The sequence below is a fragment of the Lithobates pipiens genome, unplaced genomic scaffold, assembly GCF_037356315.1.
Source record: "Lithobates pipiens isolate NorthernLeopardFrog02 unplaced genomic scaffold, aLitPip1_a1.2 Scaffold_6, whole genome shotgun sequence".
Classification (NCBI taxonomy): Eukaryota; Metazoa; Chordata; class Amphibia; order Anura; family Ranidae; genus Lithobates; species Lithobates pipiens.
The window spans coordinates 10,155,082-10,180,822 of NW_027507881.1; positions in this window are offsets into that span (position 1 = coordinate 10,155,082).

Genomic DNA, 25,741 nt, shown 5'->3' on the forward strand with positions numbered 1-25,741 from the left:
GAAATAAAAGCCAGTTGCTGTTTTCTATCTTATAGGGAACATAAAGAAAGGTAATTGCAGTACCCTGAAAAATCCCACCTTTGTCTTGAATTCCTTCTAATGCCACGTACACACGACCGGACTTTTTGACAGCAAAGGTCCGACGGAACGAGCCCATCGGACAATTCGATCGTGTGTGGGCTCCATTGGACCTTTGCTTGCCAAAAATCCGGCGGACTTTAGAAATAGAACATGTTTAAAATTTTCCCACCGGAACTCCGCCGGACCGAGAAATCCGTTCGTGTGTATGCTGGTCCGACGGACACAAACCGACGCTAGGGCAGCTATTGGCTACTGGCTATGAACTTCCTTATTCTAGTTCGGTCGTACGTCATCACATTTGAATCTGTCGGACTTTGGTGTGATTGTGTGTGTCCAAGTCTGTTCATTCAGAAAATATGCCGAAAGTTCGTCGGAAAGACTGTCGGACCTAGTCTGTCGAAAAGTCCGGTCGTGTGTACGCAGCATAAAAGAACGTTCTCTGTCTTCCTTCTCCTCTTTGATCAATCAGCGAATGATTTGCATTCTTTGGGAAAATGCAAAGTATTCTCTGAATGGTGCCCATGCAGGGCGGCCAATCTCCTGTGCTCACAATGCAGCAAGGCAACCGCAAGGCAAGGCAGCTTCTGGACCCAGAAACTAGTGGAGATCACTGGAGTGACGGCGTCTATATAGTGATTTCCAGTATCTAGAGCAGGCATTCAGTTGTCTGGGTGGTCCCAGCAACCAATCACCAGCTTGTAAACAAGAAAAATTAGACAGGCCCCGCTCTCCGTCCAGACCTTCCTTGTGCAAGGTAGGACTGAAGACGCTGATGTGAAAGGTAAAGCCCCATGTACACTACAGCTTCTACACTTGACTTTAGGAGCTTTTGGCATTTTTTTTTGCCAAAACTCCAAAACTCAACTCCATTAAAGCCTATGTGTCCATGCACACATCTGCTTTTACAAGAGTTTAGAAACTGCTGCGGTTAGGGTGGGTTCAACCTCCCTCTACTGAACGTGGAAGAATCGGGTTCAGGATAGGAACGTTTTGACCGCCGGCCGCAAAATGTGGCAAAATCGTAGCATGATTTTGCAGCGTTTTGCATTTTCCCACGGCCAGTAGTCAACCTAGTCTGTGTGTGCATGAGCCCTAAAGAGGTCTGAGGACACAGCTATAAAGGGGGGGGGGGGGGAGAGGCTAAGAACATTGCTATAAAGGGGGTGTTCAGGACACTGCTATAAAGGAGGGGCTGAGGACACTGCTATAACAGGGGGAGGAGGGTTGCTGGTGCTGAAAACACAGCTATTAGGAAAGGGGGGGGGGGTTGAGGGCATTGCTATAAAGGAGGGTTGAGGACACTGCTATAAAGTGGGGGGTTGAGGACACTGCTATAAAGGAGGAGGTTCAGGACACTGCTATAAAAGGGGGGTTTAGGACATTGCTATAAATGGGGGGTTGAGGACATTGCTATAAAGGGGGGTTCAGGACATTGCTATAAAGGGGGGTTCATAAAATTGCTATAAAGGGGTTTCAGGACACTGCTATAAAGGGGGGGGGGGGTCAGTACACTGCTATGCTATAAAGGGGGGTTGAGGAAATTGCTATAAAGGGGGGTTCAGGACATTGCTATAAAGGGGGGTTCAGGACACTGCTATAAAGATGGGGTTCAGGACACTGCTATAAAGAGGGGTTGAGGACACTGCTATAAAAGGGGGTTCAGGACACTGCTATAAAGGGGGAGGGGGTTGCTGGTGCTGAGAACACAGCTATAAGGAAGGGGGGGTGAGGACACTGCTATAAAGGGGGAGTCTAAGGAGGGTGAGGGGCAGTGATATGAAGGGGGAATTGTGACGTAAGGCGGGGGGGGGGGGCGGGGGTTGTGATGTAAAAGGAGGGGGACTATGACATAAAGGGAGAGAAACTGTCATGTGAAGGGGGGCTGAGGATGATTATATAAGAAAGGAGCTGTTATTACAAGGAGCGGTGGAACGCACGATGGGGCGGACGTGATGTCATCAAGACGTGTGAGATGTTCTTCTTCAGGCCATCATTTCTGGCTGATGACATCAAATCCGCCCCATCATGCGTTCCACCGCTGCCAGGAAGTAGAAGTACACACCGGTGCTCCGCATCTACTGGCCCGATCAGTTCCCGCTGGTGGCTCCTAATTCAGATTGATGACAAGCCTGGACTCTTGCACAGTGTCTGAATGCCTTTTACCCTACTCCCTTTATCAGTAACATTCTTTTAGTGGAATAAAAGTTGTTTTAATGCTACATTTAGTTGGCGCTGTGTATCTCTCTCCCCTCCCCATCACGTTCTGTGTGTTGGGGGGGGGGGGGGTACAGAGCCGTGTTGTAGGTGCACATCAAGTCCTGTAGTAGCACTGCGTGACAAGTGACTTGGCAGGTGACAAGTGGTATCTGGTGGCAGGCGACGTGGCAAGTGACACGCAGCATCTGGTGGCAGGCGACGTGGCAAGTGACACGCAGCATCTGGTGGCAGGCGACGTGGCAAGTGACACGTGGCATCTGGTGGCAGGCGACGTGGCAAGTGACACGCGGCATCTGGTGGCAGGCGACGTGACAAGTGACACGTGGCAGGCGACGTGACAAGTGACACGTGGCAGGCGACGTGACACGTGGCAGGTGACGTGTCAAGTGACACACTCAGGGTGTCCACTGATTCTGCATTATGGTGAGTTGAACTATTTGACTTTTATACCATAATTTTATATTAAAATGTAACAATAGAAATAATGCGCTTCAATCACCCTGGCACCATATCAACCACGGTGCAGTGAATCTGTGATGATTGAAGCACCAACACCAGGTGTTTGGAGTGTTTTTTTTTTTGAATTGTCGCTTTTTTTTGTTAATAGCGCAAAAAAATAAAAACCACAGACATGATCAAATACCCCCAAAGGAAAGTTATTTTTGTGGGAAAAAAAGGACGTTAATTTTGTTTGGGTGCAACTGCCAGTTAAAGCGTTGCAGTGCCGAATCGCAAAAAATGGCCTGGTCAGGAAGGGGGTAAATCCTTCTGGGGCTGAAGTGGTTAACTTTTAAGCAACAAGTGTTAAAATTGAAACAGGCTTGGTCCTTAAGTGGTTAAATAAGTCATCCTGGCAGAATGCCATGCCCCCCCCTACCAGAACCTAAATGAGTTATTTGGCTACAAAGATGAAAGACGTGTTCATTGCACCAGTAAAGATTATTTTGTCTACTGAGCTAAAGCCGCGTACACACAATCTGACTTTCCGACGGGAAATGTGCGATGACAGGTTGCTGGCGGTAAATCCTGTGTGTACGCTCCATCGGACAATTGTTGTCGGATTTTCACAAATGTTGGATGGCAGGTTTTCACATTTTCCGCAAACAAATGTGTGTTGTCAGATTTTCCAAGCGTGTGTACACAAGTCCGTCGGACAAAACTTGCAAATTTTTGTTTTTTGCTTTTTTTTCTAGTGATATCAAGAATAATATTATTATGCTTTTTTGTTTTTTATTTGTGCAAGTTACCACAACACCATTATCCCGTCGTTTTTAAGATCAAAGATACAACTATGTTGGTGTCCCTTGTCAATTTTGCATTGTATTTTTTAAATGTAACTGCCGACTCCCAAACTGTCATTTGAAGTAAAACACACAGCCAAGTATTATTCATTATGCATTATGCATTATTGTGCATTCAAAAAACAAAAAACAAATAAAATTAGACATGCTATCTGCCAATAGAACTTAACCAAAAAGTGCATTCTATGCATCCAAAAATATAGAAAAGATATCAAATCAAATCATTATTATTCAACCAAAAAATTTAATAAAAGCCTTATGCATGTGTCCTGCTTCTTAATATAGGGGGTCAGCAATGCCAAGAGTTGGTGAAAGCAGAGGTCCGTCATCCCGAGATAATTCCGAAAAACATTTGAATTATTCTCCTGGAGCTCCCACAGCAAAGGCATACAACATAATTGGTCACGATTAATAAAGCAACCAATTTTTGGTCCAAGAAATCCTCCTCCTCCTGTTCCTGGACTGGACTTATGTCAAAGCAATAACTCCAAGGCCAATAATAAGGGTTGAGAGGGACACACAAATTAATTCAGGGGACACAATACCCTGACATATTCAAACATTGTCACCATTGATTTATTTACTGTAATACCCAGTAGGTAGGGTATATATCACGGCACAAAGGAACACAATATATATTTTTTATTATTTTTTTGGAAAAAAATGTATTCACAATTTAAAGGTATAGCGCCAACTCTACTTAACCTTTTTTATACCAATAATAAATAACACGTTATCTCCTCCCATTCCGCAACATGGCTGGTTGACGTACGGCCGTTCAAAAATGAACTGAAAAGCGCGAAATGAAAAGTGCGAATCAACACCCACCAAAATTCTACTAACACGAAATTAGCAGAAGGAGCCCAAAGAGTGGCGCTAAAGACCTGGAAAATCACGTAGTACGTCAGTACGTTCGGAATTGTTGGCCAACATTTGTGCGACCGTGCGTATGCAAGACAGGTTTGAGCCAACGCCCTTCGGACAAAATTCCACGGTTTTGTTGGCCGACAATCCGATCGTGTGTACGAGGCTTTACAGTTGATAATCATTCCATTAGATCCACTAGGCTTGTGCAATTAGTTTCATAACTAATCGAAATTCGGCCGAATTTTGCATCTTTCGGACATTCGGATGCATCCGAATGTCCGAATAAAAAAATAACAAGTTACAACGAATACGAAAGAAATATAACGAATGAATTCGAATGAATTCGACATTATTTCAACAGCATTCGAAAATATTTTGTGACCCGACTTTAGGGCCATGTATCTCGGGGTCACTTGGTGCTAGACACTTCAAATTTGTATATGTTGTAGTGCTAGTATTTTTTTACATTTTATTAGTTTACATACCAAATTTGGGGTTTCTAGCTATAAGTGACCCCGAGATATGTGGCCCCAAAATCGGGTTGCAAAATGTTATTAGTTATTAGAGCAGAGAATGACATTTTGCGACCCGATTTTGGGGCCACATATCTCGGGGTCACTTATAGCTAGAAACCCCAAATTTGGTATACAAACGCAATAGTACTAGCACTATAACACAAATTTGGAGTTTCTAGCACCAAGTGACCCCGAGATACATGGCCCTAAATTCGGGTCACAAAATATTTTCGAATGTGGTTGAAATATTGTCGAATCATGTTGAAATCATTTCGAATCTGGTAGAAATATTTTCGAATTTGGTTGAAATATTTTCGAATGTGGCCGATTTTTCGAATTCGGTAGAAAACTAAACGAAATCCAAAAACGAATTTAACCACTTCCCGACCAGCGCACGACGATGTACGTCGACAGAATGGCACGGGCAGGCATATTGGCGTACAGGTACGTCCAATATTCAATGCCGCCCTGCCATCGGGAGCGCGCCGGCAGCGGCGCACTCCCCGTGCTGGTCGGGACCCCCGTGAGTCCGGTCGCGGGACCCGCGGACTCGATCACCGCGGGCATCCCCGCGATCGTCTCACGGAGCAGCCGAATGGAGGAAATGCAGAGTAAACAGCATTTCTCCATTCTGCCTAGCAACTAGTGACGCTGATCTCTGCTCCATGTGATTGGAGCAGAGATCAGTGTTCACTAAATGAAAGCCCAACCCCCCCACAGTTAGTAACACACCCCTAGGAACACTTAACCCCTACACTGCCACCCACTGGTTAACCCCTTCACTGCCAGCGTCATTTACACAGGAATCACTGCATTTATATAGCACTGATTACTGTATAAATGACAATGGTCCCAAAAATGTCCGATGGGTCCCCCAGAATGTCGCAGTCACAATAAAAATCGCTGATCGCCGCCATTACTAGTAAAAAAAAAATAATAAAAAATTATTAATAAAAATGCTATAAAACTATCCCTATTTTGTAAACGCTATAACTTTTGCGCAAACCAATCAATAATCGCTTATTGCGATTTTTTTTTACCAAAAATATGTAGAAGAATTCGTATCGGCCTAAACTGAGGGAAAAAAATGTTTTTTTATATATTTTTGGGGGATATTTATGATAACAAAAAGTAAAAAATAATGCGTTTTTTTTTCAAAATTGTCGCTCTATTTTTGTTTATAGCGCAAAAAATAAAAACCGCAGGGGTGATAAAATACCACCAAAAGAAATCTCTATTTGTGGGAAAAAAAGGACGTAAATTTTGTTTGGGAGCCACGTCGCACGACCGCGCAATTGTCAGTTAAAGCGACGCAGTGCCGAATCGTAAAAAGTGGTCTGGCCTTTGACCAGCAAATTGGTCCGGTCTGAAAGTGGTTAAGGAAATTAACGAACATAACTAAACGAAATTAATGATTTAACGAATTAAAACAAAACGAAACTAAACAAATTTTTTCCTTTTGCACATGTCTAAGATCCACTGATTTAAATGTTGCAGCTCACTTCCATTAACAATCCCCATTCATGTAATGACGGGTTAACCAAGATTCAGCATAGACAATAAAAGGAGTGTTTTTTTCTGGGACGTCCTCGGCTGTCACCTACAGGACATTAGTGACAGGTGAAACGCTTAGAGTAGAAAAACATCCAAGATTTATGAGTTTGCAGTTATGTTCTGGAGAGAAATGTCACATGCCTGTAAGCAGCTAAGGAATGAGTGGGCTTAAGTAGGTTTTTCCTTATGAGTTGGTATTACATCACAATGGGACGCGAAGAATGGAACATTTATCTCAGCAGAAGTTGGGAATTACGTTCTTTTCCTCCATTGGGGGTAACCATTAATTTGATTTAGGTTTTCTTGAGCAGCTGCCAAATGCGTAAATCTCTACGGGCTTTACACATCTGTCTGCGGCATCAATTCTGAGGATGATAAAAACAGCATCTCATATGTTTATGTACAACATCTGCGTGCGACGTAGAGCGGCATTGTAGTGCAATGGTATGGAAAGCCCTGTTTTTGCCAGGGGGGGGGGGGGACACTTGTGTAAGGAATGTGGGATCTCTTATCCATTCTGCTTACCCATGTAATATGACTATTAACCACTTCAGCCCCGGAAGGTTTAACACCTCCCCCCCCCCCCCTTCCCGACCAGGCCATTTTTTTGCAATACGGAGCTGCGTTACTTTAACCACTTCAGCCCCGGAAGATTTTACCCCCTTCCTGACCAGAGCACTTTTTGCGATTCGGCACGGCGTCGCTTTAACTGACAATGACGCGGTCGTGTGCAACACTGCACCCAAACAAAATCGACGTCCTTTTTTTCCCCACAAATAGAGATTTCTTTTGGTGGTATTTGATCACCCCCGCGGTTTTTTATTTTTTTGTGCTATAAACAAAAAAAGAGCGACAATTTTGAAAATTTATTTTTTATTTTTTACTTTTTAAATATATAATATAATTTTAAAAAAAAACATATTTTTCCTCAATTTAGGTTGATACATATTCTTCTACATATTTTTGGTAAAAAAAAAATCGCAATAAGCGTTTATTGTTTGGTTTGCGGAAAAGTTATAGCGTCTACAAAATAGGGGATAGTTTTACGGCATTTTTATTGATAATTTTTATTTTTTTTGCTAGTAATGGCGGCGATCAGCGTTTTTTATCCTGACTGCGAAATTATGGCGGACACATTGGACAATTTTGACACATTTTCGGGACCATTGGCATTAATACGGCGATCAATGCTAAAAAATTGCATTGATTACTGTAAAAATGTCACTGGCAGTGAAGGGGTTAACCACTAGGTGGTTTGCAAAACCATATTCAAGTGTTAAAATTAGTTTTGCCTTCATCATGATGGACTCAAAGGGGTTGTAAACTCTCGTGTTTTTTCACCTTAATACATTCTATGCATTAAGGTGAAAAAACACCTGGCAGTGACCTCCCCCCCCCTCCCGTTTTACTTATCTGAGCCCTGGAACTTGACCCGGGGGGGGGGGGGGCGTGCTCTTCCTCTGCCCGGGGGTTCTCGGCTCTTGATTGGATAGATTGATAGCAGCGCAGCCATTGGCTCCCGCTGTTGTCAATCAAATCCAATGTCGTGAGCGCCGGGGGGGTGGTCGGCGCGGCAGAGTCATACATTCGGCAGCTATAAAAGAAGCTATGAATAAGCGCTAATTTCAGCGTGAAACGCGTCAGAATTTTTTGCTCTATTTTCTTTATCCCTCTTCTGTATGATGTGAAGATTTTTTGAAGTGGAAACAATAAAGGCACGATTTATTTTACTTGATACGGAATGCAGCTATCCAGAGTTTTTCTGTTCCTTTCTATTCAGCAGCTAGAGGTAACCCCCTCTGGAGAGCGCTTCTCCTAGGGGGTTATCTGATGTGGGGAGGAGCTGCGAGAGCCGGGGGGGGGACCCCAGAAGAGGAGGTTCAGGGTCACTCTGTGCAAAACGAGCTGCACAGTGGAGGTAAGTATGATATGTTTGTTATTTAAAAAAAAAACCCTTATGCCGCGTACACACGATCAGATTGTCCGGCGTACTTAGTCCGCCGGAACGCATTTCAGCGGACAATTCGATCGTGTGTGGGCTTCAGCGGACTTTTCCAGCGTGAAGTCCGGCGGACTAAGAAAGTATTTTTGCACTCCAATCTTCCCGTCGGACTTGGGTTTCAGCGGACAATACGTTCGTCAGTATGCTAGTACGGCGGACTAAGAATGACGCATGCTCAGAATCAAGTACGAAAAAGGAAGCTATTGGCTACTGGCTATTGAACTTCCTTTTTCTAGTCCCGTCGTACGTGCTGTACGTCATCGCGCAAGCGAACGCCGGACTTTCTGTGTGTCCGTGTGTGGCCAAGTCCGTTCTGTAGAAAGTCCGCCAGACTATCCGCCGGATTGTATGTCGGACTAAGTACGCCGGACAATTTGATTGTGTGTACGCGGCATAACAATCACTTTAAAGAGGTGTGTCTTTTCACCTTAATACATCCTATGCATTAAGGTGAAAAAACACCTGTCAGTCCCCCCCCCCCCCCCCGTTTTACTTACCTGAACCCTGTAGAAAAAAAACCCTTACAATCACTTTATCTGTGAGTTTGTATATATATTTCTATGTACGATTGTTCTGCTCTTTTTTCTACGTAAAGTCGTAAAGATCTGGCTGGGGAAGTCAAGAAGAGCAGCACGGGGTGTATTGCCAGGAAGGAGTAAAGTAATGTCAGTAGACGTCGGAGCCACATGGATGATCCGGGGATTAGAGATTTAGTACATCTGCGTCAGCTTTGCTTCTGATTCATGTATTGGATCTCCAATTTATTGCCCTCCCTCGTACTCCCAATGGGGTTTCGCTCTTTCATTCTCCCCCCTTTTACTTCGACTTCTGCTGCATCAAAAATTCTTGGCGTATGAAATAACAATATTTTGGTATGATGATGTATTATTCACATCTATGATCTATTGGATGTGTTTGATTAAGAATACAAAAAGCAGTTTAACCCCTTAGTGACTAATGCCGCGTACACACGACCGGACTTTTCAACAGACTTGGTCCGGCAGACTGGAATCCATCAGACAATTCAATCGTGTGTGGGCTTCAGCTGACTTTTTCTTCCCAAAAGTCCGGCGGACCTAGAAATAAAACTTGCTTCAAATCTTTCCGACAGACTCGAGTCCGGTCGAAAAATCCGGTCGTCTGTGTGCTAGGGGAGCTATTGGCTACTGGCTATGAACTTCCTTATTCTACGTCATCACGTTCAAAGCCGTCGGACTTTTGGAGCGATCGTGTGTGGCCAAGTCTGTTCATTTGAAAGTCCAGCGGACCTCAGCTGCAAAGTCTGTCGGATTTTCCGCCGGATCAAGTCCGTAGAAAAGTCCAGTCGTGCGTACGCGGCATAAGGGTAAAACAAATCTTAATAGCCTAAGCCCAATTTTGCAACTTTGACATGTGTTAGTAAAACCCGTACATATCATCACAACTGGTTTCTACATCCCGGTGGATTATACCGCGTTTTTTTCAGGACAATTTGGGATTTCATTTGGTGGTAAATGGTAATGGATATCTCCTGATTTCTTTTTATTTTTTTATTATTATCAAAAGAAAACCTGTCCCAAAATAGTAAAAATTTTGGGCCAGGTTTTATTTTAATTTTATTTAGCTACTACCATAACCTACCACCAAATTTCCCAAAATAATTCTCCTGCTCCGGATGATTACAGAGATACCACATATGTGTATGTCATTTTTTGTTTGGACCCGTAGTACAGCCCAGGAACAATCGCGCGCATTTTGCTTTTGTTTTTACCCTAGCCACTTCCGGACCGCCCGCCGTCTTTATAGGTTGGTACTTTGAAGAGGAATGTTGTTGTTATGGCAGCAGCTAGCTACCATAACCCCGGTATCCTCTTCTTCAGTGGGCGGTCCGCTTCAAGATAAAAGTGGTCTCTGTGGCGGATTTGCAGCGAGATCACTTTTATTGGAGGCGGGAGAGGGCCCCCCCCTCCCGCCACGCTCCGGTGCCCTTACCGGAGCCTTCAGCAGCGGCGGAGGCGATCGGATGTTGTTCCTTGTGTGACATGGAGATGAGTGAGGGGAAGATGGCCCCCACCCGTCTCAATATCATTGCAGGGCGGAAGCAACGTCAAAACTTCACTTCCGCCCATAGCTCTTAAAGGGTAATTTTTTTGGTATTTTTTTAAATGATAATTAAAAAAAAAAATATGTATTGCATTTTAGTGTAAATATGAGATGTGACGTCTTTTTAACCCCCAGATCTCATATTTAGGAGGACCTGTCGTGCTTTTTTACTATTACAAGGGATGTTTACAGAAATGGAACATGTTTCTAATTTTTCCGCCGGAACCCCGCCGGACCCAGTTCCTACCGAGAAATCCGCTCGTGTGTATGCTAGTCCGACGGACAAAAACCGACGCGAGGGCAGCTATTGGCTACTGGCTATGAACGTCCTTATTCTAGTCCGGTCGTACGTCATCACGTTCGAATCCGTCGGACTTTGGTGTGATTGTGTGTGGCCAAGTCCGTTCATTCGGAAAGTCCATCAGAACTCTGTCAGAACTCCGTCAGAACTCCGCCGAAAGTCCGTCGGACCTAGTCCCTCGAAAAGTCCGGTCGTGTGTACGCGGCATTAGTTCCACAATGATCTGTCCAGCACATGAAAGGTCATTATGAAGGTTGATAGCTTGCATAGAAGGCAATGAAAGGTCACCTCATGTCCCACTTTCCACCCACAAAGTGCAATTATTCACCCCCTTGTGTGAAATCACCCTACCTTATGAACTTTTAACGTGATTAGGAAGTTACGGGCAATAATGCCTTCCTATCAGATTGGTGTCTTTGAAGGTATACCAGCCATCCCATATCTTGGTAATTTTTTTTCGGACAACCTCTAGACTCATACGTAGCCTTGTAAAGTGGGAGTGTTGTATTAACTAGAGACTTCCAAAAGTCCATCGTGGGCTCTATGTCTGACTATTACAAATTAGCTTTCCTAGTATAGAACAGAAGAAAAATGTCCTGACTGCATGAACGGGGGCAAATTGTTCCACCAAACCCAACAGACAAGGGGATACATGTCAAGGGGCCTAGATGGTGGTCAGCTCTATAATAAAATGTACTCTATCAGACCAGAATAATTGTTTGGCAGGACATTCCCAGAATATATAAGTGAAACCCACAGAGTCACGGAGACATCTCCAACAGTGTGCAGGAGCCAAAGGGTATATCTTATGCAACCTCTATGGGGTTAAATAGATCCTAAGATATATTTCGAATTGTATCACTCTATCCTTGGCAGAAACCAGGTGAAGTGTTGGGTAGTCCCATACATCTTCCCAATCCTCCATATCAAGCCTTGAGACAGCTTCCTGCCATCTGGAATGAACAGGCCCATATGGAAATTTGCAGGACCTTGTAAATTGTAGACAAGGGTTTAGTCAGGGATTCACTTGTAGGCAGGTGCTGTCTAATTTCTCCTCTGCAGGTGGCGCGCAAACCGCAGCGAAATTGCGGGGGAGAGGAAATTGAGAGGAACATTCCTTTATGGCAGGGGTAGGCAACCTCGGCCTTCCAGTTGTTGCCTACCCCTGCTCTTTGGTTTCCTGGGTCACTGGGGAAACTATCCGATTCAATGCTGCCACCCCATGTGACTCTAGCAGTCATCTTGGTTCAGTCAGAGTTTATTTAAGGCCCTGGCTCCCAGGCTTGGCCCGCTTTTCGCATGTGGGCAGTGTAGGGACAGTTCACTCGTCTGACAGGGACAGTGATTAGAAGCAAGGAGAGATTCGATTCAAGTAGGGAAAGGATAGGGACACACCATCCTTCTGGAGATTTCCCCATTTGGGCTCTGAGTGGCCAGGCCGCCCCTCAAAACAAAAGCTGTTGGCATATCTAGACCTGCTCTGCTACACATTGCTGCTACCCATTGCAGATATTGCCATGAGTGTTCTCGTTCGGGTGCCTTCCCACCAGGTCTGTTGTGAATTACTGGATTCTTCATTAATAAAAGTTTTGTTCTCTGCATTCGGACTAATTCAGAGGAGGTGAACTGAAGGACCCTTGCACCAAACTGTGATTTGGTATGCACGACGAAGTTGAAAATATCTAAACAAGTATGAGTTGGGAGTTACCATATGTCATAAGGGCAGTGGCGTAGGGGTGTTGCCCCCCCATAATCCTTGCGCCCAGCTCCTAATCTACATGCAGGGTGCCGGACGCATGGATTCCAACGGGGGATTTTTTTTAAGCACATGATTAGAGCCTTTGGCTCTAATTGGCTGTGTGACTATAGTGAATTAAAGCGGGAGTCCACCGGGACTCCGCGTTTTTTTTTTTTTTTAAGTCAGCAGCTACAAATACTGCAGCTGCTGACTTTTAAAATAGTGACACTTACCTGTCCAGCGCGCCCGCGATGTCGGCACCCGAAGCCGATCTCTAGATCGACACTCGAGTGCTGCCGCCGCCATCTTGGGTATGGGAATCAGGAAATGGAGCCTTTCGGCTTCATTTCCCGGTTCCCTACTGCGCATGCGCGAGCCGCGCTGCGCAATGAGGACGGTCCCCGCTGCCTCTGGGATCTGTGTGTTTCCCAGCAGGCAGCGGGGCACTTGCGGAAAGGGGCGGGCACTTGCGGAAAGGTGCGTAATGTACGCCCCTTTCCGCAGAGAGCTATCCCGGAAGTGGGTGCAGTTACCTGGATTATCCAGGTAACTGCACCCCCCTCCCCCCTGAAAGGTGCCAATCGTGTCTTCCTGATTCTCCTCCTGGCCAATCAGAAAGCAGTTCATGAGACCAATCATGTCTCAGGACACACTTCCTGTTCACTTGAGAGGAGAAGCAAGGGCCCCACTCTTCCTTCCCCCAGCCTCCTAAGTTAAGGTCAGTCTGTCTGGAGGGGGGGGAGTTTGCTTCCGGCTATCGCCGCCTTCCTGTCCGATGTCCATCTTCTGTGCAGGAGGGAAGTGTGGCATTAGATTGCCACCCCCCAAGTATTTAGCACCAGCCACCACTGCGTAATAGTAGTATTTTCATGTATTTGGCTAAGGCGCTTAAAGGATGAATTCACCTTTAGAACATGTTAAAGTGTTTGTTACCCTAAAAAAAATAAAAAAATAAAAAGAATCTCGTTCCCTTGAAGTGATACTAAAGGATAGTTTTAAAAAAAAAATTAAATAACAAACATGTCATACCACCACTGTGCAGCTTGTTTGGCACATCCGTTTCTGGGGTCCCTCGGCGGCTCTTGCGGCTCCACCCCACATCAGATAACCCCCTTGGAGAAGCACTCTCCCGAAGGGGTTACCCGAGTCCAGCATTCTGCGTTCATAGAGGCCGAATGCAGGACTCGGTCCCACCCCCAGCACCCACGTCATTGGATGGGATTGACAGCAGCAGGAGCCAATGGCTGGCTGCTATCAATCTATCCAATCAAGAGCCGGGAACCCGCAGAGAGAGGGACGGCGGGCAGGCGGTGCCGGAAATTCGGGGCTCAGGTAAGTAAAACGGGGGGGGGGGGGGGCTAGGGGGCTGGTTACTGCAAGGTGTTTTTCCACCTTAATGCATAGGATGAATTAACCACTTACAGACCGGACCATTTTGCTGGTCAAAGACCAGACCACTTTTTGCGATTCGGCACTGCGTAGCTTTAACTGACAATTGTGCGGTGGTGCGACGTGGCTCCCAAACAAAATTGACGTCCTTTTTTTCCCACAAATAGAGCTTTCTTTTAGTGGTATTTGATCACCCCTGCGGTTTTTATTTTTTGCGCTATAAACAAAAGTAGAGCGACAATTTTGAAAAAAACGCATTATTTTTTACTTTTTGTTATAATAAATATCCCCCAAAAATATATAAAACAAAATTTTTTTCCCTCAGTTTAGGCCGATAAGTATTCTTCTACATATTTTTGGTTAAAAAAATCGCAATAAGCAATTATTGATTGGTTTGCGCAAAAGTTATAGGGATAGTTTTGTGGCATTTTTACTAATAATTTTTTTTTTTTTTTTTTTTTACTAGTAATGGCGGGGATCAGCGATTTTTATTGTGACTGCGACATTGCGGCGGACACATCGGACATTTTTGACACATTTTTGGGACCATTGTCATTTATACAGTAATCACTGCTATATAAATGCAGTGATTCCTGTGTAAATGACACTGGCAGTGAAGGGGTTAACCAGTGGGTGGCAGTGTAGGGGTTAAGTGTTCCTAGGGGTGTGTTACTAACTGTGGGGGGTTGGGCTTTCATTTAGTGAACACTGATCTCTGCTCCAATCACATGGAGCAGAGATCAGCGACACTAGTTGCTAGGCAGAATAGGGTAATGCTGTTTACACGGCATTTCCTCCATTCAGCCATCCCGTGAGACGATCGCAGGTATCCCCGCGGTGATCGAGTCCGCAGGACCCGTGACTGGACTCACGGGGGTCCCGACCGGCACGCAAGCGTGCCGCCGGCGGTGCGCTCAAGATGGCAGGGCGGCATTGAAGATTGGATGTACCTGTACGCCAATATGCCTGCCCGTGCCATTCTGCCGACGTACATCGGCGTGCGCTGGTCGGGAACTGGTTAAGGGGATAAGACACAAGCCTTTACAACCCCTTTAAAGCATCAATAATAGCACAGTGCTTGTGCTGTGTAATTTGGCCCATTGTGTCATATAAAATACCTGGCTGATCCTGCCTGAACACAGTTTATTATGGCTGCTGAGCCCTGACACTGTGGTCAGTTTACGTGCCTCCATCACCTGCAGCTCTCCTCTGTTCCCCCCCCCCCCCGCCTGTCAGGGCTGCTCTGCTCCCCACCCCTTCCCTTCCTGTTGCTAAAGAAACAATGTTCTGATCATACCATCCCCTCTGTTAAATAACGACATGTGCCACACTTCATGTGTTTTATAAAAAATATGCCGACTTCTACCTTATTTTAGAGTATCTCCCAGCACTCATGTGACCCCCTCGTCTCTCTCCTCCTCTCCTCCCTTTCTCCCAGCTGACGTCAGTGGGAGTTCTCAGGCCCCTCCCGCTGTATTTGTCAGCCCAGGAGAGGAGAGAGCCGAGGAGTCACGTGAACACTGGGAGATGCTCTGAAATAAGGTAGAAGTCGGCATATTTTTTATACAAAACAGGCTGTGGGGCACATGCCCTTATTTAACAGAGGGGTTGGTATGATCGAATCATAGTGGCTTTACAACCACTTTAAATGTTACAGCCGTATTTAGAGTGCAGCATGTAACATGTTCCAGTATTCCCCCCTCATCCCCCTTCCCCCAATGACAGCGGGCAGGGGTTCTTCTCCCCGCTGTCATATTTAAAAGCAGGGTGCGGGGCTTTTAGTTCTCAATGGACAAGTGTAGTAATCAGCACACTTTTTTTTTTTTTTTTAACTAAAAGCCAGTACAGAGGTATGAGCAGAATGCTGGAGTATGTGTCTGCAGGAGCCTGACATTGCACCCACCAACCACTGATCATGGATGATACAGGCTCCTATGGACAAAAAATAATAAATGAACATATTTTGCCTGTAAAAATATATGCATTTATTATTTTATTCCTTAAAGGTGAATTTAGCATTTAATACCCTCAGATTTCCAAAAGGCAGGGTTTGAAATAGTAAAGAAATATAACAATTTACGGTTTAACCTAGCGGTGCATTAAGGATCAATTGCCAATACATTTTATTATGGAAGTAAAGATACATTATTTTTTTTCTTTTTTTTTTTTATAATTTCATATACACACATTCAATAATACAAATCAATGTGTAAACAGGGAAAAATGTAAGTAGGTAGACCAGAGGCAGTTTATGTCACTGGGAACGTGTCCACTAATAAGTTATCCTCTGCTGTGTTAATGGCCCAATTATTGTACCCGTACGAGAAAAAATCCTGGCTGGTCTCACAAATGTCTAATGACCAGGAATGTGTTTGTCATATTAGTATTCCCAGAGAAACTTTTGCCTAGCTGTGACCTGTAAATGAAAAACAACTTAAAAACAACTTAAAGTATCCTTTACCATCATCCTTTTTCATTTTCTGCCCTAAAATACTGGTCAATAGTGATCATTAGTTGGGTTCAGTCTGGGGCAGATTCACCAACCTTTACTGAAATTCAGGCGCCAAATCCAAACTCTATTAATGTCAAAGGGCGCCAAATGTTTTAAAAACAGTAATGGCCACTTTCTACTTTCTAGGCCAATGGGCAAGGGATTGTCAAACAAATGGCATGGGGGGGGGCTGTATAAAAATTCAGTTTGATGAGAAGAACCGATTTTGGTTTAAAGGACAGGCAAAATTCCTTCAGATAACATAACTTTATCCTAGATGAGGCTCTGGTTTAGATGTAAATGGGGGATCACAAACACACACAAAAAAAAAAAAATAACGGCTTGGGTTTCCCTCTAAAAATACATACAAGACCCTTATCCTTAATGAAGGTCTGTTGTCAAGGGACCTATAAAAATGCTGGGGGTCCCCACCAAATTCTTTGGGTGTGTGGTCTGGTATTGTTTGGAGAAAAGCGGGAAAAGGTGGGGCACGCGCTCATTCCATTCTTTCCTGGCCTACTTGGATACATGCTTGGATAAGACGTTATTTTACATGAGGGGTTCATGTCATCTATAGCAGACCCTCATCCATCATATGCAACATTTCAGAGATAATGGAAGAAGTAGCTATACAGTTCTTGGCTGTGTAGCATCCTCCTAGGTAGGATTAGGTCAATCTTTTTCTGTCTGTATCCAGTGGAGCTACATTTAGTTGTTAGATAAACTTAGTTCTGACTTACTGTAACCACTGTGGTTGTGTTTGATTGTTCTGACCTGTTCTATGTTTCAGTGGCTTCAGGATTGACGGCTTTTCCCTGGTTGTCCTGAAATTTTCGGGAAGTTAACGGGCAGTAAGAGTCTAAACAGCAGCTGAATACTTATGAAGTCCTGGTCAATCCCTGGGGGAGAGGTGCCCAGATGTTGACTGGGTGTCTGTATAAATACTCTAAGCCCTTGTACACACGGTCGGAGAATGTGTCCTATCGGACCATGTCGTCGGATAATATGACTGGGGTGTGGTATGCATCGAACTGATTCCGTCGGAATATCCGTCGGACCCAATTTTCCAACATGTTGGAAATATTTCCCGACCAACTGGGCCGATCGGACATACTCCGATCATGTGTAGAGAATTTTGATCGGACAAAGTGCCACGCATGCTCAGATCAAATTCCTACATCAAAGCTATTAGCTACTAGCCTGAATGTAGTCCCATCGTAACGAAATTACATCATCACGTTCTGAAAGATCGGATATTTTTTTCCAACCGTGTGTATGCAACCGTTTCGGACAAGATCCGACTGACAAAATCCGACGGGCAAAATCCGACGGATTTGGTTGTGGAAATCTCCGACCGTGTGTACAGGGGCTAAGACTGAGAGCTGTCTGGTCTTTTTCTCTAAGGAATAGATCGCAGCCTAAGGGGCTAGGAGGGCTGAGGGTGTCTGGAGGATATTGGAAGGAGGCAACCAAGTTTCCAAGGACATAAGTGAGTACAGGCTGGTGAGAGCAATTCTAGAGACTGTGTTGGTGTCCCTCTTAAGATAGTGTCAACCGGTTTAAAGGGGACATTGTGTCTTGAAGAGCTCAGTCTATTTAATCGCTAATGATAGGGCTTTTCTTGGATTGTCCAAAAGAGTAAGATTAGTATTCTCACATTGCTACTACAAAGCTCAGTCCATCGTTTACTTTTACAAGGACTTGGCTCACAGTTTTTTTATTTTTTTTATTTAGTGGTATGCAACATACAATGAAAGCGATAAAGTCACAGAATATGTTGAGTACACAAAGTAGTCTACACATGGACATCAGGTAGTGGTATTTGGCCAAAAGATAAGTAAACTCAAGATTATATAACAGAAACAGATCTGTAACTATAAAGGGTACTCGGATACCCAGGCGGTATAGGATTAGGGCTTTGCCTTGATGGTGGAACTGATCACTTACAATGCTCTGGGGATTAGACCCAGTATCCAAGGAGAATTTGAGTATCCTTGCTAAAGGGAAGTATACTGCTGGGTGACCGACTGAGGTCGAATCATACCAAATTGTTTGAATTAAATGAAAGGAATTGAATAAGAGAGAATAAAAGGAAGAAGAGAGAGAGTGAGGAAGGGGAGTGGAGTGGAGAAAAAGAAGGGGGGAGGGGAGGTGGAGTAATGGGAGAATGGGGGTGTTAGAAGTCCACCTAGAGAGCAGGGACTGCCATCAGATCTCCGGGCCATCTGACGGCCGTGGTTAGGAACAAGAGCCTCTGGTATTCAACGTGGCCTATGTAGCGGAACTGGGTCCAATAAAACCACCGGGTCTTATGTTCCTCGGATTTGTCCTGGATCGTAGCCGTCAGGTCTTCCATTCGTTCAATATCATTGATCCTTGCGAACCATTGGGCCACAGTTGGCGCAGATTGTTGCTTCCATTGACTTGGGATGCAAGCTCTAGCAGCGCTGAGTAGGTGTTTAAGGAGAGATTTGTGGTATCGCTTTCTTGACATGGGAGTGAGGTTGAGGAGCACAGCAGCAGGATCATTGATTAAGGAAATGTCCGTGAATTTGTGGATGAAGCGGAGGACAGGTTGCCAGAAAGTTTGTAGTTTGGGGCACTCCCAAAAAATGTGTAGGATAGTGCCAGTTTGTTGCTCGCAGCACCAGCAGCGGTCAGATTGGTTGGGGAATATTTTGGCCAATTAGGCCGGTTGTGCGGTACCAGCGTGTGGTGAACTTATAGGAAATTTCTTGATATTTGCTACAAAGTGACGATTTAATGAGTTCAGTGTCCTCAATTCATTAATAATGCCTTGTACACACGATCGGACTTTCCAACAACAAAACTGTGGAATTTTGTTTGAAGGGTGTTGGCTCAAACTTGTCTTGCATACACATGGTCACACAAATGTTGGCCAACAATTACGAACGTAGTGAAGTAGTAGACATACAATGTGGTTTTTCATCTCTTTAGCGCCACCCTTTGGGCTCCTTCTGCTAATTTCGCGTTAGTAGAAGTTTGGTGAGTGTTGATTTGTGCTTTTCAGTTAGTTTCTGAAGGGTCGTTTTTCACCCAGACATGTTGCGGAATCGGAGGAGATAATGTGTTATTTATTATTGGCCTTGGATTTATTGCTTTGACATTATTTTTTTGGTTGAATAATAATGATTTGATTTGGTATATTTTCTATATTTTTGGATGCATAGAATGCACTTTTTAGTTAAAGAGGAGTTCCCGTTAAAAAAAATAAAAAATAAAAGTCAGCAGCTACAAATACTGCAGCTGCTGACTTTTAATAATCGGACACTTACCTGTCCCAGTGTCCAGCGATGCGGGGGAATGAAGCCCCGCTCGACCGCCCCTCCGCTCAGCGGTGCTGGCATTGCAACTGTGGGCACCCAGCTGTGGCTTCACCGTGAGTGGCCGCGCAGTCGTCTGGGACCTGTCACATGTCTCAGATGACTGACAGAAGGGTGGGGGCAGAGTCCAACAACAGATGTCCCATGGAGCATACACACGGTCGGACTTACCGCCAACAAGCTTGCATCCATTTCCCGTTGGAAAATCTGATCATGTGTATGCGGCATAAGGGTTACTGGAGTATCCTACCATTACCCACCACCTATCCAAGTTCTCAATAAAGCATCAAAAAGCACACCCCTAGACTGCTTAATGAGTTTGAAGAGTGATAGGAATTGCGTGCTTGGCTAGGAAACTACTGGGAAAAGGATCCTAGGCATCTACTTAGTGACTCCTACGGGGTTATCGTAGTATTAGTTCTTCCTCGATACAAGGTGTTCTGGATGTTTTGTGCTCTGAGCTTATTTTTAACTTACCTTCACAAAACCTTTGTCCCAACTGTTTATGAATGATAATAGTTGGCAGGCCACATGTACTTGGTTTCAGCAGTTATTTTCCTTTTCCTTCTTCTTGCCCTCATCTTTTCATATTATAAACAGACACGGAATAGCAACTTTTACAGCAGAAATACTTTCCTCCTTGGCCATGGAACCTTCTCTTATTTGGGATCACTGGGTGTTTTTCTCATTTTCGGCTGCATTGAACACTGGTGTGTACTGGTTCAATTCAACTACGTTTGAATTGAATGGCAATGAGGAGGCATTGTATCCTCAGCACCAGTTTTAACCCCCTAAATGCCACAACTACCACGCTGCAACCACAAAGCTTGCGTGCAGTTTTAAGGCGGCTGCTGCGCAGCAGCGTAGCTTGAAGGCCCCAATGCAAACGTTGACCTGGCCCCCCCCCCCCACTATTTTCAACGTGCGTGCAGATACATCCACCGCACGCCAAGATACTCAAAGTGGCTTAAGCGTTTTGAGTTCTCAGAGTTCCTCTTTACATCAGAGGACACCAATGGAGAATCAGAGCACAGGGATCCCTGACAGGTCACTTGGCAGAGCTGCTTTCCCATCCCAGCACTGTATACAGCTCTCCCCCCACACACTACACAGGGCTGAAATCACATTCCTTTACACACAGTCTATCAGCCTCCACAGGGTGTATCTGGCTTTTATGTTGCCCTTCTAACCAGTGAAATTCTCTGGTCAGAATGGCAGTGTAGTTGCAGTAGGCAGATACACCCTGTGCAGATCATGGCTGTGTTGTAAAGGAATGTGATTTTAGCCCTGCGGAGGAGGAACAATATAGAGTGCTGTAATGGGAAAGGAGCTCAGCAGCCGGGGCATAGCATGCAGGGTGGAGGGGGTGGTCAGGGGGCTTTGGGGGGGGGCAACTTCAATCTGGGAGGGCAAAGCCATGTGACACAAAATCTGGAACCTGTAGCCCTTCAGGGGCCCCCTGAGGAGGTGTTAAGGTATTTGTTTTAGCAATTTCTGAAGGGTTCTCTGTAAGTATTGGCAGGTGTTGGGGGAAGGTCACCTCCTGGAGGTTTGTTTCTTTCACCCAGTTGTCAGGGAAGTGGGGTAAGTAGATATCCCTGGGTGGGGTGTACAGAGAATCCCAGCTGGTGACTAGGAGACACTGAGCAGTGTTAGACCTCACCAGTGAGATCGGTCCCATCGTGACTACAGGACGGAACTCTCCTCCTCTTGCCTTGCTGAGCTTGGTTACCATTCCATGTTGCCAGCACACAGCACAGACACTTCCCCATCCTTGGTTGTTCTCCTCTTAATTCAGGAAATGACTCACAGCTTCTCCCAAGCCAATGGGAACAGAGGGGTATGGACTGTGTAAGGCAAAGTAGAAGCCCAGTACTTGAGTGTGGCTGTGGGGCCCTAGGGCAGATCAAAGCTGGATTTTGTGGAGGATATGATAATATGACATGGAGACGGCAGGGGACCCCTGGAGTTAGGGGCGGGGTTGCAATTGTGACCCCTGCAACCCCTTATGCTACGCCCATGAGGAGAAGTAAAACACAGCTCAGCCACATACTTTTAATACCCCCTCCAAAACCAATTGTGTATACAAGGCCTATAGGAAACCTACCATTGGAGAAACATGGAGGATACCATTCAGGGGCATTGCCAGACCCTGGCACCCAGGACATGTTCCTCAGGTGTTACAATGGGTGCTTTGGGTCTCCTTGGAGATATGGAGATGATATGCGCTATACCGTTTTGAAACATTGTATACTGTATTTTATCTACTTTTCAATCCATCTCTTATTTATTTTGTCATGATAATGTAATATTACTGTTTTTAGACCAATTTGTTTTTGTTCAGTTATAAAGAATATGTTAGTCTTAGATTTAATCCAAGTAATTATCATATTCTCCTACCAGTCCCTCAACATTTTAGTCTGTGTGCCCCTGGTCTGTTAGGACCATAGAAATGTACCTGTTGCATTGATAAGCTCTTCATGTGAAAACACTAGTTCTATGTGTAGCACCCTACTAGGTAGGTTGCTAGGATTCCAGGTACATTTAGTTCTTTATGGCTCCTCTGTATTCATCGGAGCAGCTATTGGTTGCTTTGGGCTGTTCTCGATCTCACAGGCTGCAGGTTTGATTGCTTCCCCTTGCTTTCTAGAGTCTTCTAGAACATAGGGGCTTGGGAGCGTCAAATACAGTAGGCAGCTTTAATATTTATGGTACTGCAGCCGATCCCTGGGGAGGTGTACCCGGTAGTTGGCTGGAGGGGAACATAAATCATCTTGGGTCAAGGGGCAGCCATGTCTTGTCCTGCTGGAGAAGTTCCAAAGCCGCAGGGCCTGCTGCCTGTATAGAGATTTTATCTTATAGGAAACCTGTGAAAACATCTTCAGACTGAGAGAGTTCCAAATCATGTTTATTTGTTACGTAATTACATTACATAATTACGGAGCACACACATACAAGGCCGTCAAAGTATTTTCTGATCTAATAGAATTCAGATCACCCTTTTATAGGTTTTTATTATTAAGGCCAAGACAAGTAACATGACATTAGCATACATCAAATTTAGTTCTTTTTGACTCCTCTTTATTCATCGGAGCAGCTATTGGTTGCTTTGGGCTGTCCTCAATCTCACAGGCTACAGGTTTGATTTTTTTTTCCCATGCTTTCAAGAGTCGTTTAGAACATAGGGGCTTGGGAGAATCAAATAGGAAGCTTTAATATTTATGGTACTGCAGCCGATCCCTGGGGAGGTGGCCCAGTAGTTGGCTGGAGGGGAACATAAATTATCTTGGGTCAAGGGGCAGCCATGTCTTGTCCTGCTGGAGAAGTCCCAAAGCCGCGGGGTCTGCTGCCCCTCCAAGACAGTTTTTTCTGGAGCTTGCTGGTGTTCCGGTCCCAGCTGAGACAGAGCAGGGGGCTTATTCCTAATCAACTTCGGAGCTAACCAAGCAGTCTAACCTAAGGATCTTGTTAGGCGCACTCACTAAGGGGGTGCGTGGTTGAATCTGGAAGATGTGTAGCTGTCCTGTGGCATTGTGAGTATTAACTCCTCCCTTACTGAAGAGTGTCTGGTGGAAGCTAGGAACTGAGAAAGTTGTCCTCCGACATAAAAATGTCTGGAGGAAGCTTGGGGGGTGGTTCAACTGTCCTGGAGAGATACTGTAAGAATAGACCTGAGCTCAACATCCAAGGATCCAAGTGACCGTGTGCTACTTTTAGGGAGAAGTGCCGGCAGTAGCTCTCACTGAGACAGCCGTTACAAGGTCTCAATTGTGGCCTTTCCTTTTAACCCTCGGCAGGAATACCTTTCAGAGAAGTCTAGCCTAGTCAAGAGTGTCCTCCTGTTACTATTCAGTGTGCCTTGAGTGTCTCATAATAACCCTCACCCCTCTCCCATCCCAAGTTCTGCAAGCAATAAACTACAAAAAGGCAAGGCCTAGACTGTCTATTGGAACCAGAGTTGAAGGACGTTTGCTTGTGTGACTGGCAGTATCTGCACTGTCTGGTATAGAACCAGTTAAAATCTGTGGCCCTTGCAGGGGCAGCGCTACACGTGGCTGCCATGTAGTTCTGTTACTCCTGTCGTTGACTCAGTGCAAAATGTACAGATGAGGATGTCTGACTTTTCTGAGAATTTTGTTTAACTGCATAACCCTGTGTTTCGCCCTCCTGGTAAGTGCAAGGTGCAGTCTTTTATTATATCTTTATTGTAGATCATGAGATGGGATGGATGAGAAGGTGAAACACCCAAGAATCTACCTCTAGGCTTTTACAGCTTCTAAAGGTTGATAGTTGCCTATACTTTATATCAGTCTAAAGTTCAGTTTTAAAGTATAAAAATGGGGAGAATCCTTGTAAGCAAAGAGCCCAGGTGAAGGGGAATGCCTATCATAGATCATCAGGTCTTCTAAAGCTGGGGTCTCCAAACTTTTCAGTACAGGGACTACTTCATATATTTTACAAATATTCATGGGCCGAAAAAAGTCCCCCCTTATATTTGAGTCTTCACTTACATCAGGGTCCCCATCTGGGCCCCATATACACCAGAGTCTGCCTTAGAAGTCCCTTCTTACACCAGAGTCCCCATCAGAATCACCCCTTACATCAAGGTTCCCATCAGAGCCCTCCTTACAATACAGTCCCCCTTAGGAGCCCCCATCCCTTACATCGGGGTCTCCATCAGAGCCTCCTCTGCATCATGTCCCCATCTAAGCCTCTTTACATCAGGGTCCCATCAGAGTCTTCCTTATATTACAGTCCACCTTAGAAGCCCCCCCCCCCCATATATTGGGGTCTCAATCAAAGCCTTCCTTGCATCATGGTCTCTTTCTGAGCCCCCTTGCATCAACATCCCTTTTAGAGCCCCCTTACACAAAAGTCCCCATCCCTGCCCCCTCACATCAGGGTCCCCAATCAGAGCCCTTCTTACATTAGAGTCCACCTTAGGAGGCACCCCCCCTTACACCGGGGTCTTCATCAGAGCCTTCCTTACCACATGGTCCCCATCTGAGCCCCTTACATCAGAGTCTGCCTTAGGAGCCCCCCCATAAATCAGAGTCTCCATCAGAGTCTATTTTAGCAGTTCCACTTATATTAGAGTCCCCTCTTGAATCTGGGTCCCCATTAGAGCCCTCATTACATCAAGGTCCCCATCTTTATCCTCTTACATCAGAGTTTCCCCTTGAATCAGGGTCCCCATCACAGCCCCCCTTACATCAAGGTCCCCATCAGTGGTCTTCCCTACCTTGCTTACAGCGTGACTGTACAAATAATCGGTTTCTAGGATGCTGGTGGCCATCATAGCAATCAACTGATTTGGGGAAAGACAGGGTAGTAGGGGGACCCTGACCCAGCCGGGGCAAACATATCAATGGTAGCCAGGATGCCCGTTGTCCTAGCAACCAACTGATGGGGTGGTTGCTGCCCAGTGGGGGAACCTAATTCTAGCTGCGGGCCAGATGCAATCCTTGAGCGGGCCTTGGTTTGAAGACCTCTTTATTACAGTATGGCCAGCTCTGATCCAGTCCTAACATACATAGCTGAGCAGGCTGTTTTCCTCACTGCATTTTATAAAATGGTATTATTGCCAATATGGCAAGTGGAGGAAACACCAAGCAGCCATTCACACCTCCATCGAAGGCATCAGAGGAACATTTGTACACTTTTCACCTGGCATTGTACATCCTGTTCTGTCTGATTTCCAGCCCCTTCCATCTCGCCTTGTGATGGTCATAGACTGCAGTTCATAAATCTCAGCTATAAAACCGGCCAAGGTGGTAGTAATTACACATGGAACAGACAACACACAAATATTCTATTGACTGTTTTTTTTTTGTGTCGGCTTAATAAAAGTATGTACTA